Genomic DNA, 5,868 nt, shown 5'->3' with positions numbered 1-5,868 from the left:
TAAAAAAATGGTATGGTATAAAAATAAATACGCATTATTACATAAATAAGAATGAACAATGATTTTCCGAATATTGAATAAATTGGAAATGGTGTAGATAAAATTTGAAAAACACTGTGTGTTATATTGACCCGAATAAAAAAAACGAGGGTAACGGAATACGTCGTTATGATGTAACGCTGGGAAATGTCATATTCTCTTAAGAAACTCTATTTGATTATTAAAGGCTTTAAAAAACTGTTAATAATCAAATAGAGTTTGTTAAGGCTACTTGGGTACTGACCGACATCACGACATCGGGTATATACGAGACGATGAACCGATTTTTAAGGATGAAGAAGGAAGATTTCTTCCATTTACTGTCCCTTGTTGGTCCAAAAATTGCGAAAATGGACAAAGATTTCCGCAAAGCAATCACGGAACAGGAAAGGCTGCTGATAACTGTAGGGATCGAGAGCAGGAAGGAAAATAAATATATATCATAGATTGGAAAAGTGCAAGTAACAACCATTTAATGATGATCAGATAATCAGATAGGAACATACAAATATAAGTTTATTAAGTAGAAACATGAAAACAGTTACGATAGAATATCGATTAACGAAAAGTATCGGCGCATTCAAAATAAAAATCAGGTTAAACGCAGAGAGAGTGAGATAGCGAGAGGCGATACATCCGTTCGTACGGAAGTGTCAAAATAGGAGGCTTTTCGAGGAGAGGAGGAAAATCGTGAGTCTTGTAATTGATCTTAGCAAGAATGGATGCAACTGCTCGATTGGACAGAATAAAAAGCTGTTATTATTAAAAGTAGTATTTCGGAAATCACCACAATAACATTGCGGTATCTTGCGACTGGAGAGACATTTACCAGCCTCCAGTACGTGTTCCGGGTAAGTAATATTATTTTTGCTTTTTGCTTTTTGCTAAGCACACTTTTATCAATCAACATTTAATTTTAGGTGTCGAGGCATTCTATCAGCAGAATAGTTAAAGAGCCGTGCGCATGTCTTATCGAGGCTTTGCGGGATTATGTCAAGGTAAGTTGCGGATGTAACCAGCCTCGCTTCAGTGTTTATGTGTTTAAAACGTTCAGCCAGGTGGCAGGCACCAGGGCCTGCCAGTAAACTTTCCCGTTTGCCGGGGCCAACCATTGCTCTAGGGACTGTCATTGCTCTTTGGCTAGATAAACAGAATACATTGCGAACAACTGTACTCTAATCGCATGAATACAACAGTGTGAAGGTAAAAAAAATATTTTCCAAATATTATTGCGATTGATAAAGACATCAACCCACGCACAACAGTATTGATGAAGAGAGTAGAGTTGAAATTATAGCGAAAAACCTCATTTTTTCTACATGCATCTTTGGGTCAAAATTCACTGCTTGCGTAGTAGATGCCGGCGGATATTTCATGAAAAACAGAGCCGGAATGAACGTGTGAAATGTGCTGCACTACGTTTTCCTCTTGAACGTCCTCGTATGAAAAGAGTCAGCCGGAATCAATTCCGATCCGTGGGTGCAGCTGGTGCGCTAGGTCGGAGTCGGAATCAAATCCGACCCGCGGGTGCAACGAGTTTGGGTCGACCCGAAAGATCAGTAGGTGCGAGAAAGCATAAACGACTCCGACCCGTGGGTGCTGCGAGTTCGGGTCGGGTCGGGCCACGGTAGGTTCAATACTCAATACTAAAAGGTTCATGTAATATGAAAACGGAAACTTTTTTTTTTCCTCGAACGTAGCTCTTCAATCAAGTAACTAATGTGATGTACAAAACTCAAAAAGTATTCAAAGTTATGTTTTTAAAGAGTTTTTTTTATGTTTCTAATAACTCCCGCTGAATACTCATAATGCGTCTCCTTTTTGGAGACGGAATAAGCCGAAGATCATCGGCCACGTACCGGCCGAAATCGTCCGGATCTGCGGTTTCCGGTGCGCCTGTTGCGCCCCAAACCGGTTGTTGCAGCCGGTTGTTGAAGGCCCCACTCACACCGTTTCCCTCGCGGATCGTACCAGGAGTGACGGATAAGGCAGAAGGGTAGGAAGAAGGAGTGGGAGAGAATGGCTCGGGGTCGAAGGCAACCGCGGCATCCCAATCGATGTCGTCCAACGATTGTGGAACCGCGTAGGCTGCCTCCACGAGGGAACGGAGAGTGAGGCCCTCATCGTCGTAGCCAAGCTGAAAAAAAAGAAAATGAACATTAAAATCATAATTTATGTTTCTCAGAAGCTCTAAAATATACAGTAACTAAAACATGCATTAAAATCATTCCTCTATTTTATTTTCTTTTAGCTACCCTCTACCGAAGAAGAATGGCTTGCAATCTCAAGACGATTTGAGCAGCGCTGGAGATTTCCTCACGCAATAGGTGCAATCGATGGGAAGCACTTTGAAATTATTTGCCCTCGTAATAGCGGATCCGAATATCACAACTATCAAAAATTGTTTAGTATTGTATTAATGGTTGTGGTCGATGCTGACTATAACTTTTTATGGGCAGATGCTGGTGGTAAGGGAGGAATATCGGACGGTGGAATATTTAAAAACACACGGCTGTATCACAAGCTAGAAAACGGCCAACTAAACATTCCACCAGCAACGCCATTGCAGGTCTTGTACCAAACCCCAGTCCCATACTTTATTCTCGGTGACAAGGCATTTGCCTTTACCAATTACTGCTTAAGACCGTACAGCGGGGTACATCATCCTGATTCAGTGGAGCGTACATTCAACAAAATGCACTCTACTTGTCGTATGCCAGTTGAAAATTCGCTTGGAATATTAGCGAATCGATGGAGAGTGATCAAAGGCATACAACTGCAGCCGGATGTTGCCAAAAGCATTGTTTTGACAACAGTTTACTTGCACAATTTTTTGCGCAAGCATGCTTCGCGGGACACATACACACCTCCGTCTGCATTTGATAGGGTTGTTCGCGGGCGACGTGTCGATGGAGATTGGAGAAGTGAAGGGGGCTTGACCGATCTCCAAAACATTGCTTCCCGACCTTCAGAAAATCTTGCTGACATAAGGAACCACATTGCAAACCATTTTAAACATAATCGTTCTACGTAAATTCATCCAACCAATACCATGGATATTAAAATTAATAATAAATTATGAAATCGCAAACACAACTACACCTACTATTCTGTACATTACTACCAGCATGGTTATTTATAATATCCTTTTAAGTACGCGAGTGCAACAACTACGGATTTTTTAAGCATTACTCGCCTGCTCTATTAGCGGCTAGATAAACTGCTGGCTGGCTTACTAGCTCACTCACCGAATAAACGTGGCTACATTCCTGTTGTGTTTGGTTGCTGCTGGTGGATCGAGTGGACGAACGTGGCGATAATCATACGCACGTAACTATGTAGCGGAACTTGGGGCAAGTGTGCCACCTTAAGCATTTCAAGTTATAACTCACTAAAACGTGTTTTTCAAAAGCCGATTTAAATCTCATAACCATTTTACATCTATTTCCTCACTTATAAATGAGTTTCGCTTGAAAAAAGTGCAAATAAAACAGTTTTTGAAGCGTTTTAAAAAGGGTCCAAAAAGACGTTGTTTTTTGGGCTATTGGGCAAGAGTGCCACTCGTATGGGGCAAGACGGCCACCTGGTTAAAATAACCGTATTTCTTAGATAATAGGAAATAATTACGTTTGTACCACTAGTGTATGTATTCCTACATGTATTTAGTCACCAATGAACCCGTGTCTACATGCACCGCATCTTGGGTGGCCTCGTCTACAAAAGACATCGCATGGTAGGCGAACCACCGTGGCCGGAACACGTCGTCATTGCCTTAAATAAAACAATAATCAATTGGGATGATAAATAATAAATTCACTGTATATATATTTTCCTACATGTACCTGCACCGGTTTGCGTCGTCTTCTTAACCTTGGACATGTTAGTCCGGTAAATTCCAAGGAGTCGGGACCACAGATGTTTCGCATCTTGTGGCGAAACCTCCTCCTTGGCCGCTATCGCAGCCCACGCGTCGCCCTTCAAAACTACATTTTTGTAGTTTTTATTTTTTTCCCACAAAACACGGTGCTTTTGCACCTCGGCAATGAAGCGGAGGCTTTTTTAATGATCCTGGAATGAAAAAGAAAATTCAGTTAAATACTTCCCTTTTTTAATTAAAAAAAAACAAAAGAAAGGTCGATAACAGCGTGATAATTCGGTCATGCTAGCCTTCACACCGGAACCACAGTGATAATAATAACACGTGCTATTTTTATATTAAATGTATACAAATAGGCCGGTAAATTTTGCTTACAATTTGATAAAAAACGTTCTACCAAGCAATACGGCAAAGCCATTCCTCAGGAAAAAAAAAACACGCTCTATACTAAAAACCGCTACAATACCAAAACGAACCACCAGTTTCACACACTGTGCAATGTAGTTTAAATGATGAAATAGATGGACAAACCCTACACCAAATTATGTAAGCACTTGTGAAACCTACAAACACTAAATTTTTTCAATATAATGTTCAGCACAATTGCGGCCCCGAGCCGAGCCGGCGACTCACAGACAATAGTTAACAAACACACACACACACACACACACACACACACACACACACACACACACACACACACACACACACACACACACACACACACACACACACACACACACACACACACACACACACACACACACACACACACACACACACACACACACACACACACGCGCCGGATGACACCGGCGCAAAGCAAATTCACCCTGCATCTACTCGGGTGCTTCCGCCAAGCCGTCCAAAAACCGAAGCCATACTAGTGGCGCCCTGCAAAAATATTACTCATGTGGAAATCCTCCGGAAGTTAATAGCAGATCCTGAGCTTCTAGCTTTCGATACGAAAGTAGTGCGAATTCGAGGAACAAAAAATGAAGGCTTGCTTTTCGAACTGGGCAAAAGCGATGACGATTGCGGAGTCGACTACGCAAAGGTGGTACCGAATTCCATTGGCAGTAATGGGACAGTAAAGACCTTAGGCCAAATGGAAACGGTGGAAATTCTATACATCGACGAAGAGACGCAGACCAGCGACGTTGAAAAAGATCTTTGGGATATGTTCAAAGAGCTGGACGGGGTGACTTTCGAGACCAAGATGACCAAATCCTGCAACGGAATGCAGACTGCTTCAGTGAACCGACGAAACTAGCAACGCTAGTGGCGGCACGTGGCAAGATTAGGATTGGATGGTCAATCTGTCCGGTGAGAATACAAATACCGAACAGGAGGTGTTTCAAATGCTGGGAGACGAGCCAATTCTCCCGCGATTGCAAAGGCCCAGATAGGACCGACTGCTGTCTGCGATGCGGTGAGACCGGGCATTTTGCCAAAACATGTGTCAATCCTCCCAGATGTGTCCTTTGTCCACCGGGTACAAACATGCATCATACCAGCGGCGTTTTCTGTCCAGCGAGAAAGCAGAAACCGACATGGAGATAGTTCAGTTGAAGAGGTCCAAGACATGAGAGGTCAATTGCTTATAGAGGAAAAGGGAGATGTGGCTGTTAGGATTTAAATTTATCATACATTTTTTGTTCAGAAGAATTTGCTGCTTGGGTCATATTTTGACAGTTTAGTGAGGGATGATGATCGATCCAGGCACGGATTGATCGATTCCGCGGTGACGCTCATCACTACCACTTTTTTTGTACTCGAGAAGAGAAAGACGTACTTGTGCGCAACACTTAAAACACCACGGATTTCGTTCAGCCATTTTTCTTTAACTTCACTAAACTTGTAATTTGTAACACAACGTAGGACTAAAATAAACTAGCAAACGTAATCAAACCCGTATAAACAGTGGCAATGATTTCCGAGCCGTATCGCTG

At 42.3% G+C, this 5,868-nt stretch overlaps 1 long non-coding RNA gene across 1 annotated transcript; it reads left to right on the top strand.

The window, feature by feature from the left end:
- Positions 1-284: 284 nt before the first annotated feature.
- LOC125907395 (uncharacterized) lies at positions 285-3,135 on the top strand. Its single transcript, XR_007452611.1, has 2 exons — positions 285-1,037; positions 2,291-3,135. It is a non-coding gene; the product is annotated as an uncharacterized LOC125907395 (long non-coding RNA).
- The last annotated feature ends 2,733 nt before the right edge of the window (positions 3,136-5,868 follow it).

The sequence above is a fragment of the Anopheles coluzzii genome, chromosome 3, assembly GCF_943734685.1.
Source record: "Anopheles coluzzii chromosome 3, AcolN3, whole genome shotgun sequence".
In the NCBI taxonomy this organism is placed as follows: Eukaryota; Metazoa; Arthropoda; class Insecta; order Diptera; family Culicidae; genus Anopheles; species Anopheles coluzzii.
This window is presented reverse-complemented; position numbering and strand designations above follow the sequence as displayed.